The sequence below is a fragment of the Drosophila miranda genome (assembly GCF_003369915.1).
Source record: "Drosophila miranda strain MSH22 chromosome Y unlocalized genomic scaffold, D.miranda_PacBio2.1 Contig_Y1_pilon, whole genome shotgun sequence".
Taxonomy (NCBI): Eukaryota; Metazoa; Arthropoda; class Insecta; order Diptera; family Drosophilidae; genus Drosophila; species Drosophila miranda.
This window is the reverse complement of record NW_022881603.1, coordinates 35,312,314-35,323,454: the sequence shown is the minus strand read 5'-3', so window position 1 is coordinate 35,323,454 and position 11,141 is coordinate 35,312,314. Positions and strand designations below refer to the sequence as shown.

General features: G+C 48.8%; 1 pseudogene; it reads left to right on the top strand.

Moving 5' to 3' along the window:
* The first annotated feature begins 8,151 nt into the window (after positions 1-8,151).
* Positions 8,152-10,113, top strand: LOC117191639 (annotated as a pseudogene).
* The last annotated feature ends 1,028 nt before the right edge of the window (positions 10,114-11,141 follow it).

Genomic DNA, 11,141 nt, shown 5'->3' with positions numbered 1-11,141 from the left:
CCGTCCGTCTGTCTGTCTGTCCGTCTGTCCGTCCGTCCATCCGTCCGACCGTCCGACCGTCCGTCCGTCCCCTTCAGCGCCTAGTGCTCAAAGACTATAAGAGCTAGAGCAACGATGTTTTGGATCCAGACATCTGTGATATGTCACTGCTACAAAAATAATTCAAAACTTCGCCCCGCCCACTTCCGCCCCCACAAAGGACGAAAATCTGTGGCATCCACAATTTTAAAGATATGAGAAAACCAAACGTAGAATTGTAGAGAATGACCATATCTTTAAGACCGCGGAATCTGAATTGGATGGTATTATTATTATAGCCAGCATCAAGAAAACAATTTCATTTTTTCTCGCCCTGTCTCTCTCTAACACACACGTAGCATAGGCGGCTTTGCTTAGAGTAAAACATTAGCGCCTAGATCTCAGAGACTACAAAAGCTAGAGCAACCAAATTTGGTATCCACACTCCTTGTTCGGAGCAGAACCCAGCCGATTAGCTGCTTGCCAAATAGCACCTAATTCTTGTCCCTCAGCCGCTTATTTTGTTTGTTACTTATGTCTATGTCACTCATTTGTTTGTTAAAGCTCTGCGCTTGCTTGCCCTGCTAAACGCTCTCTGCCAGCTCGCTCTTCGCTATCTCCGCTTTGCGTCTGCCTCCCGACGTCGGCCGAGCGAAGCTGCGCTTAGCGATCGGAGCGGCAATGTAAAGGGCAGGCAAGCCACACTTGCAATTTGGATGTCACGCATTAAAGAACATATCGTAATTTTATTTCTGCGCCGAGTTTTATTTAATTCGAAATAATTAGTCGGCCGATTGGGGATAAAAAACATTATCTCCACATAAAATTTGGTGACACCGACGTGATCGAAGAGTTGCAGTGTCAATTAATAATCATTCGCGATCGACATTCGTTAGCCCTAGCAAATTTTCGGCGGTTAAGCACAATTCGGTGCTAAAACACACTTACATACACCTACATACACGCATTGCTGGCTATTAATTTCTCTGTCGCGACAATTCGGTCAGTGCAGTGCGGTAGGCAGTGCAGCGAACTCACTAATACACACAAGCGGAGTACAAAGCGGAATCGGACAGCTCGCACAGCCGCACAGCTAAAGGCATTAGCTGTAATCCCTTTGCTTTCGGTTCCCACGTTTATACGTATACAGGGTGTCTTTTTCGGTCGTGCTGAGTGACTCTTTTAAAACCTCAACATGGCAGCACCTGAGCCTACCAATGTCGCGAACGCAGCAATGCCGAGTGATGTAGATTTCTACAAGCACAAGGCCGAGTCCATCGCGCGCCAACTAAAGGCCATGGATCGCTTTCTTACCAAGGAAGAGCTTGCCGAGTTAGATGAGGCAGAACTTCAAGCTCGCTTAGAGCAAATCGAGCGAATGAATGCGGATTTCGATGCCGCTCAAACGAGCCTTGAAAGGCTGGATTTCCTGCAGTTAGCCCATGATGCCCGGCTGGACTTTTCGAATGTTTATGTCAAGGTTAGGTCCAGGCTGTCGCGGGAGTTGATGGCTGCTCGCACGGTAAATGTTGCCAATTCAACGGCTCGGCATACTCTCGAGGGGAATTCGTCGTTTTTCGCCTATAATAGTATAGGCCGTTCTCGAATGCCCGAGTTGCAGCTTCCGCGATTCAGTGGGAGCTACATGGATTGGCCAGAATTCCACGCGATGTTTTCGACAATGGTGCACAAAGACCATCGTATACCAATCATCGAAAAATTCCAATATCTTCGTGGATGTCTAGATGGTGCTGCGCTGGATACGATTCGTTCCTTGGAACTTTCTGAGGAGAATTACGACAAGGCGTTGAATTTACTAATGTTGCGATTCGATAATAAACTGTTACATTTTCAGGCACACGTCAAGGCTATTTTCGGGCTGCAAGGGGTGGAGAAGGGCTCGGCTATCGGCTTGCGCGCGCTCAGCGATAAAATCAATTCGCACTTGCGTGCACTTCAGACCTTGGCGACCCCGCAGGAGATTTCCGATGGGTTGCTGATCTTCATCATAGGCACGAAATTGGACCACAAGACCAAGGAGAAATGGGAAGAGAACTTGCCGACGTCAGGATTGCCTCGGTGGTCAAGCATGGCCTCATTCTTGGAAGCAAGATGTCGGATGCTGGAAAATTTGGGATCGGCTATGGTAACAATTCCTAGCCAGCAGGTGGGAGAAAGTAAACCTAGCACCCTAATCACCTCCATTAACGATCATAATAGCTCAACATGCAAGTATTGCAAATCCTCCGAGCACTACATATCCCGATGCCAGGCATTTATAGATCTCCCTTTTTTTTTTCTTGATACAAGGAGGTGAAGAAGCGCCATTTATGTCTAAACTGCCTCAACAAAGGCCATTCATTGCAACGCTGCAAGTCAGGGGCATGTAGAAATTGCCAAGCCAAGCATCACACACTGCTCCACATGCAGTCGGGCGCTGACGCTGAGTTGCCGTCGCCGAGCACGGAATCGACCCAGCATGATCCTGCAAGTGCCCTAGTAGCAAGCAAATATATTAGCCCTCCCCCTCGAGTCAAAAATCTCTGCCTAGCCAAAACGTGCTGCTAGCTACTGCAATCGTATATGTCAGGGGCCGTTTTGGATCGCTTATTCCATGTCGTGCCATTTTAGATTCCGCTTCTCAGGTTAACTTTATAACATCGAGACTCGCCAATCAGCTGCAGTTAGATCCTCACCCGTCTCACGTTAAAATCGCCGGTATTGGAGAGTCAATTCTACCATCCAGCAAGGCTGTGGACATCGTCCTGCAATCTCAAGACGAAAGCTATCGCGGTTTCCTCTCTGCAATTATCACTGCCTCAATCACAGGAATGCAGCCTAACTTCGGCCTAGACGCAAAGGATTGGCCAATGCCAAATAACCTAAAACTAGCTGATCCTAATTTCGCCAAGCCCCAGCGTGTCGATCTGTTGATAGGTGCTGGTTTGTTTTTCGAATTAATGTGCGTTGGACAGATTCGACTGTCAGACCAATTGCCAACATTGCAGAAGACGAAACTTGGCTGGATAGTGTCAGGAAGTATTAAAAACTCTGAGAAAGCCCGTGCGGCGCTAGCAGCCGTTGAAGATCCCCCTGTCATCTCCGCTTGCGAGACTAATTTGTGCGATATTGTAAGGCGGTTTTGGGAAGTCGATGGAGATTATTCGCCCTCATCAATTTCGGAGGAAGATGTTCATTGCGAACAGCATTTCGTCACAAACTGCATTCGCCTAGAGTCCGGAGCTTACTCCGTGCGTTTGCCAACCAATTTCAGTCTAGAGGAATTAGGAGAATCGTATCAGCAGGCGCTACGTAGATTTCTCAATTTGGAGAGGAAGCTAGCAAAAAGTGCACAGCTTAAGGCAAAATATATGGAGTTTCTTCAGGAGTATCGTGATTTAGGACACATGTCGCCAGCTTCGCGGCAGTCAGACCTCCCGCAGTACTTCTTGCCTCACCATTGCGTCCACAAGCAGGATAGTACAACCACCAAATTACGCGTAGTGTTCGATGGATCTGCCAAAACAGCGTCTGGAGTATCACTGAATGATGCGCTTATGGCTGGACCCACCATCCAACCTAAAATTCTGATAACTCTGCTTCGTTTCCGCTTTTTTAAAGTCGCCTTGTGTGGCGATATCTGCAAAATGTACCGCTGTGTACGCGTTTCCCATCCCGATACGCACGTGCAGTGCATCCTATGGCGCAATGACCCGAAGGAGGAGATTCAGGTGTTCAAGTTGGAGACTGTTACTTACGGAACCAAACCTGCCGCTTTCTTAGCAATTCGTGCTATGCATCAATTGGCAAATGATGAAGAGTTGCGTTTTCCGCTTGGCGCTGATGTTGTTCGAAGAGATTTCTATGTCGATGATCTCATATCTGGAGGGGACAGCATTGATTCTGTCATCAAAATTCGTCAGCAGGTAAAGGAGCTACTTTCGAAAGGATGTTTTCCCATACGTAAATGGTGTTCCAATGAACCCGCTGCTTTGGAAGGCGTATCGGAGGCGGATCGCGAAAAGTTCCTTACCTTTCATGACGGGACTGAAGTAACCAAGGCGCTTGGTCTAGTTTGGGATCCCACCACGGACAATCTTCTGTTTAGCTTCGCTCACGTCGGAACCGCTGCAGGCCCAATATCGAAGCGTTCGGTCCTGTCTACACTAGCTAGGTTCTACGATCCTCTAGGGCTCATCTCTCCCATCATCACAAAAGCTAAAATATTTATGCAGTCGCTATGGAACGAAAGCCTAAAATTGAATTGGGACGAAAGCCTGCCCCAGGATCTACATACGACTTGGATTGAGCTGACTTCGCAGTTGTCGATGGTTAAAAACTTTAAGTTTCCACGTTACGTGCTTCGGCAGCAAGCCAGATTAGAAATGCACGCGTTTTGTGATGCGAGCCAAGCAGCATATGGCGCCTGTGTATACATGCGTTCGGAAGCTCTTGGCATTGTGCAAAGTCATCTCTTATGCTCTAAATCCAGAGTCGCGCCCTTGAAAAGTATGACTATCCCCAAGCTTGAGCTGTCCGCTGCCCTCGTATTAGCCGAACTAGTGTCCACCATAGTTAAGGGATTATCAGCTCCATGCCAAATACATTGCTGGTCGGATTCGTCCATAGCCCTTGCCTGGATTCGAGAATCACCATTGAATTTTAATATATTTGTTTCTAATCGAGTTCAGCGGATTCAGGAGCTCACCGCTGGAATGACTTGGCATCACGTGCCCACAAAGTTGAATCCTGCCGACATCATATCACGTGGAGCCACGCCCGCTGAACTAATGGATAGCAGCCTTTGGATCTCTGGACCACCATTCTTGCGTCTTGAGAGCTCAGAGTGGCCTGCAGGCTTGCAATTGCCGACCGATGTACCAGAACGTCGTCATGCAGCATTGGTTGTTTCAAACGAAAGGGATGTATCGTACGATTGCAAATTTCAAAACTCATTCGGATCCATGCAGCGCGTCTTTGCTTACATATATCGATTCTACATTCTCAAGGACAAAGGCATAGCGCGGTCGAAGGGTCAACTTACCGTAATCGACATCAAAAATGGTACGCATTTGCTCATAAGGGCAATACAGCAGCAACAATTTTCGGAAGAGATAAGGGCCCTCGCCAGCAAACAGGCCCTACCCCCAAAAAGCACGATGGCCTCACTGAATCCATTTCTGGATAGCTTTGGATTGCTGCGTGTTGGAGGCCGCCTCCAAAATGCCGAATTGGACTACGACGCGAAGCACCCGATCCTGCTTCCTAAGGGACATCCTGTCACTGTCTCTATTATTATCTTCTTTCACGAAAGGTTTCTCCACGCAGGAGCTCAAGGATTGCTCGGACTGCTTCGGCAAAAATTCTGGCCTATTGGCGGACGCAAATATGTTGCGGGAATCATTCGCAAATGTGTTAGATGCTTTCGTTTGAAGCCAGTGCTGAGGGAACATATCATGGGAAACTTGCCTGCGGATCGCGTAAGGACTAATCCAGCATTCCACACAACGGGCGTTGATTTTTGCGGACCCTTTTATCACAAGTCGGAAGTCAGAAGCAGGCCTCCTATCAAATGTTACATCGCTGTCTTCGTATGCTTTAGCACCAAAGCAACTCATTTGGAAGTCGTTCGGGATCTATCTACAGAATCCTTTCTGGCAGCATTAAGGCGTTTTATAAGTCTACGTCCCAAACCTCGAATCATCTGGTCAGACAACGCTACAAATTTTGTAGGAGCAAAAAATGAGCTTTTGGAGCTTCGGCAAATGTTCCTCAGCGATCCTCATACGTCGGCTGTGTCACATCTCTGCGTTTCTAGTGGAATCGACTGGAAATTCATCCCCCCTCGCTCACCTCATTTTGGGGGTTTGTGGGAGGCGGCTGTTAAAGCAGCTAAATATCATTTTCATCGCATCGTCGGGACCTACATTTTTACTCTTGATGAAATTCAGACCTTGGCTTGTGAAATCTCTGCTTTGTTAAATTCCCGTCCGCTTTATGCAATTACAGAAAGTCCCGATGATCTAGATGTGCTCACGCCAAACCACTTTCTCAATGGAGCCCCGAAAGCTGCATTCGACGAGCCAGATGTGGCGCATCTCCGGGTCAACCTACTTAGTCGATGGCAGCGGCTGTGTCAAATGAAGCAGGCGTTTTGGAGAAAATGGAGCAGGGCGTATCTTTCGATTCTTCAGGAGCGGAGCAAGTGGCGGTCATCGTCTCCAAACATCAAGCTAGGAGCGCTCGTCATGATCAAGGAGGAAACGCTGCCACCATTAAGGTGGCCGCTTGGCCGCATTGAGAGCGTCATCCCAGGAAAAGATGGAACCATCAGAGTAGCCGTCATCCGCACTCAAAAAGGCCTTTTCAAGAGGGCCGTTGGAAAAATAGCGGTTCTGCCCCTTCAGGATGGATCTGTTGAAAGCCTTTGCCTTCCAACGGGGGGTGAATGTTCGGAGCAGAACCCAGCCGATTAGCTGCTTGCCAAATAGCACCTAATTCTTGGCCCTCAGCCGCTTATTTTGTTTGTTACTTATGTCTATGTCACTCATTTGTTTGTTAAAGCTCTGCGCTTGCTTGCCCTGCTAAACGCTCTCTGCCAGCTCGCTCTTCGCTATCTCCGCTTTGCGTCTGCCTACCGACGTCGGCCGAGCGAAGCTGCGCTTAGCGATCGGAGCGGCAATGTAAAGGGCAGGCAAGCCACACTTGCAATTTGGATGTCACGCATTAAAGAACATATCGTAATTTTATTTCTGCGCCGAGTTTTATTTAATTCGAAATAATTAGTCGGCCGATTGGGGATAAAAAACATTATCTCCACACTCCTAATATATCGGACCGAGACGAGTTTGTTTCAAAATTTCGCCACACCCCCTTCCGCCCCCGCAAAGGACGAAAATCTGGGGATATTCAAAAATCTCAGAGACTATTAAGGCTAGAGTAACCAAATTTGGTATTCGCACTTCTGTTAGATCTTACTATAAAACGTGTATCTCAAAATTTCGCCCCACCTCTTTCCGCCCACACAAAGGACGAAAATCTGTTGCATCCACAATATTGCACATTCGAGAAAACTAAAAACGCAGAATCATAGATAATGACCATATCTATCAGATTGCTGAATCTGGATCAGATCAGATTATTTTTATAGCCAATAGGAACAAATCAATTTGCAGTGGCTACGCAGCGCCCGACGTGACGCTCAGACTGATTTTCTGTCTCTCTCGCACGCACTCTTTGTCGTGTTGTTTAATATTAGCGGCGTCTGCCGGATGAGAGCCATACTGACTTAGTATCGGGTATAACCGTAGAGTTGCGTTGTCCGCAGCAACTCACAACGTTCCCCCTCGTTTATCTTTTATACGTCATAAGTTTTCTGTAAAAAAATAAAAAATATGAATGAGGAACTAACTTTAAGTCCATACGGGCCGTCCCTTATCGTCGCACAAGTTCAATTAAGCGCCCTGGGGACGGCACTCCAACTAATACTTTGTTAATTAGATTTATTGTTGTAAAGAATCCGCCACAAAAGCGGAGATCCATCTGTGGATACCTTTTCCTCGTGCTGACTCACTTGTGCTCTCTGCTCAATGTATGTATGTTAGTTAATTGAGCGTTTTGATTGGATCAGATGGATGCAGTGATTTAGGAACTGCTTAATAAAATCACATTTATACGCGACACGGGAGTATTGTGCACTCTATAGTAGTGTGTTAAAGCGATCGGAAATGTATGTTCAGTGCAAATGGAAGCGTCCGTGTCAGTGATAAGGAAACAAGTAGAACAATACACGACAAATTTCTCTATGGCGGGCTCTGTAGGGCTGTAAGCGTAGGAGCAGTGTTTCCAAACATTCTCCGTATGCAATTGACACATCACTGGCGAGGCATAGATGGATGACTCAGGCAGGTGTCTGTCTGGTGGAGAGTCAGAGCTCCCCAACCAGATCCGTGACACTTTAGTTTTGGCTCTCCACGTAGCAGCATCGCGGATTTGGTTGTTCGTGGCTCATCGCTCATCATGGTCTTTGTTATGGTGACTTGCTGATTTGACAGACACTCTCTCCCTTCGGGAACGAGTTTTTCCCTTAAGTCTTTTGTTTGGCTCTCGGTAAACATTTGAATTACTTTGCTTTCTTTGCAGCACGTCACGCCGGCTAAAGGCAGCGGCTGGAACACGTTTCTGTTGCTCATCTGCCTAAACGTTACGGTGGGCACCACCATTCCTGTGGGATACTTCTTCGGTGTTCTCAATGCACCGGCCGAGCTCATCAAGCGCTGGTGTGAGGATATCCTGGCCAGCGAGTACGACGCCATCATTAGCTCCAGCCAGCTAGATATACTGTGGACCAGCATCGTCTCCATCTATCTGATTGGGGGCATTTGTTGGCCCTGTTTCAGCGCCTTGTGCAGCTACAAATACGGCCGGTGAGTGAAACAAAACGGTGGAGTCCTCACTCAAGCTAACTCTGTGATTTATCTTGATGCCTCTTTCAGGAAGGGCTGTCTCATGATAAGCGGAGCGATTCTCGTAGTTTGCGGCATGCTTTTTACCTGGTGTCGGGCTGCCAAGTCATTGGAGATGCTGATGGTTGGACGCTTCTTAGGCGGGATCGCCTCTGCCTTGATCTTCACCGCCCAGCCCATGTATCTGCCGGAGCTGGCTCCCTCGGAGCTGAGCGGCAGTGTGGGCGTCTTCACCTGCATTGGGGTGACGGGTGGAATTTTGCTCGCACAAGTGCTGACCCTCTCCCAGTTGCTTGGCAACGAGAACCTGTGGCCCTACGCCCTGAGCTTCTACACACTGCTGGTGGTCGCCTCGCTGCTGCCCATGTGGTGGTTTCCGGAGAGTCCTCGCTGGCTCTACCTGCACAAGGGCGACTCGGCCGGCAGTGAGCTGGCGCTGCAGCGTATACGCGGCCAGAGGCCGAGGAGGAAGTGCAGCGGGAACTGCGAGGGATGAAGGCCACGTTGGAGGCCCAGGCCCAGGCCAGCAGCAAGGATAGCTCCCTATGTCAGGTTCTGGGCGATAGAGAGCTGTTTCTGCCCCTGCTCTTGGTCTGCTCCTTCCAAGCCATCAATGGAAACTCAGTGGCATCAATGCTGTAGGTCCTGCAGCTCCCGCTTGAATCTGTGAGGAAATTCATGCAGTTTCGAATCTTTTCAGATCTTCTTCTACTCCCTGTCCATTCTGACTCAGGCGGGCTTCTCGCCGGAGGCAGCCACCTGGCTGAATCTAGGCATTGGCGGATTCAATCTGTGCACTTCCCTGCTGGGCCCTCTTCTGGTCCACAAGTTCCCGCGTCGTCCTCTGATGATGTTGTCCTGCGCCGTTTGCGCCCTTTCGCTTCTGGCCATGTCCATTGGTCTGTACTTCCTGGAGAGCTCGGGGAGCACGGTGCTGACCTATTTCTGTGCTGCCTTCATCCTCATCTTCATCCTGGGCTTCCAGATTGGTTTAGGTCCCATAGCCTACATTATTGGCTCTGGTTCGTATCTGTTTAGCTCTCGTTTTGGCATTACCAGCTCATACAAGATTTTTTTCTTCCGCAGAGCTGCTCGAGGACTCGCCCCGTCCAGTGGCCATGTCGATGGGCAGCCTCTTCTCCTGGATTGGCAATTTCCTGGTGGGCATGTTGGGTGGGTTGTGGTGGGTCAGTTCTTTTCCTTCGATTTCCTGTTGGGCACTAGCAAGCACTGGCATTGTGCCCTGGGTGGCTATGTGATACTGGTGATCATTGGCCTTGCGCCGCTCCTCTGGTTCCCCGAGAGCCCCAGATTCTTGTGCGACTGCGGAAGAGCGAGCAGCGCGTGGACACGGAGCTGGCGGAGATTGAGGCCGCCTTGGCCGTCGCAGTGGAGAAGAGTAGCATGGCGGACGTGATCCGCAACAGCAAGCTGACGATGCCCCTGATCATTGTGTGCTCCTTCCATTTGGTTCAGCAAATGAGCGGCATAAATGCGGTAGGCGGTGGGATATGGCATTGCCCAGACAGGGCCATTCCAGCATAATCTTTCTCCCGCCCCCAGATCTGGTTATATTCCGTGTCCATTTTCACAGATGCTGGATTCACCTTGGAAGTGGATTTGTGGCTGAATTTCGCCGAGGGAGTGCTGAACTTTTTCGTTGCCCTCTTCGGACCCTGGATGATGGCCAACTTCAACAGGCGAATCATGATGATGCTCTCCTGCCTATTCTCATCCATTTGTATACCCGATACTCAAAATGAGTATTGGGGTATATTAGATTTGTGGTAAAAGCGGATGTGTGTAACGTCCAGAAGGAATCGTTTCCGACCCCATAAAGTATATATATGCTTGATCAGCATCAATAGCCGAGTCGATTGAGCCCTGTCTGTCTGTCCGTCCGTCAGTCTGTCCGTCTGTCCGTCCCCTTCAGCGCCTAGTGCTCAAAGACTATAAGAGCTAGAGCAACGATGTTTTGGATCCAGACTTCTGTGATATGTCACTGCTACAAAAATATTTCAAAACCCGCCCACTTCCGCCTCCGCAAAGGACGAAAATCTGGGGATATTCAAAAATCTCAGAGACTATTAAGGCTAGAGTAACCAAATTTGGTATTCGCACTCCAGTTAGAAAATTTCGCCCCACCCCCTTCCGCCCACACAAAGAACGAAAATCTGTTGCACCCACAATATTGCACATTCGAGAAAACTAAAAACGCAGAATCATAGATAATGACCATATCTATCAGATTGCTGAATCTGGATCAGATCAGATCATTTTTATAGCCAATAGGAACAAATCAATTTGCAGTGGCTACGCAGCGCCCGACGTGACGCTCAGACTGATTTTCTGTCTCTCTCGCACGCACTCTTTGTCGTGTCGTTTAATATTAGCGGCGTCTGCCGGAGGAGAGTTATACTGACTTACTCTGGTGAGTATCCGAAACGTGCATGTGATGCACATACACTCTTTGGCCTATTGATAGAGATGTTCGAGGTGTCGCCACGTCCCGCTGCAATGGCCTTGGGCAGGCTGACCAATTGGCTATCCAACTTTCTGCTTGGCATGGTGTTCCCCCTCCTGCAGTCGGGCATTGGACCGTTTGCCTTATACCCTGCTCTCTGATATGCCTCTATGGATTCCTCCTGACCTGCCGCT